The sequence below is a fragment of the Dromiciops gliroides genome, chromosome 3 (assembly GCF_019393635.1).
Source record: "Dromiciops gliroides isolate mDroGli1 chromosome 3, mDroGli1.pri, whole genome shotgun sequence".
NCBI lineage: Eukaryota > Metazoa > Chordata > Mammalia > Microbiotheria > Microbiotheriidae > Dromiciops > Dromiciops gliroides.
The window spans coordinates 351,124,105-351,124,666 of NC_057863.1; the positions used below are offsets into that span (position 1 = coordinate 351,124,105).

General features: G+C 48.2%; 1 non-coding gene across 1 annotated transcript; it reads left to right on the forward strand.

The window, feature by feature from the left end:
• Positions 1-191, forward strand: LOC122752010. The gene has a single exon (XR_006355820.1). It is a non-coding gene; the product is annotated as a U2 spliceosomal RNA (small nuclear RNA).
• The last annotated feature ends 371 nt before the right edge of the window (positions 192-562 follow it).

The following is a 562-nucleotide window of genomic DNA, read 5'->3' on the forward strand; positions in this document are numbered from 1 at the left end:
ATCGCTTCTCGGCCTTTTGGCTAAGATCAAGTGTAGTATCTGTTCTTATCAGTTTAATATCTGATACGTCCTCTATCCGAGGACAATATATTAAATGGATTTTTGGAGCAGGGAGATGGAATAGGAGCTTGCTCCGTCCACTCCACGCATCGACCCGGTATTGCAGTACTTCTGGGAACGGTGCACCTCCCTTCGGGGAAATTTTCTGGTTCGCGAAAGTTAGACGAGTTCGTTCTCTGTTCGCGGTGCAGCCATGAAGTGAGCGTTTGGTGTCGTCCTGATCTCCAAGGATGTTATTTACGCAGCAAAGGGTTAAGTCTCCCCGGAAACTCGCTATGGGGTGAGATTCTGTAAAGTCTTGCGTTTGAGTCCCTTCTCCCTTTGATTTCTTTCGGAGACGAGCGAGAACAGCCAAGAGAGAACACGGTCTACCTCTGGGGTCTGCTTGCCAATTATCTTAATGGGTCACCAGCTGGGTGCTCTTTGCTAATGAAACGCCCGTTCATCTCATGTTCGCACTTCTCTTCTGGGGACTACCTGCACTTTATCAGATATCAGTGGA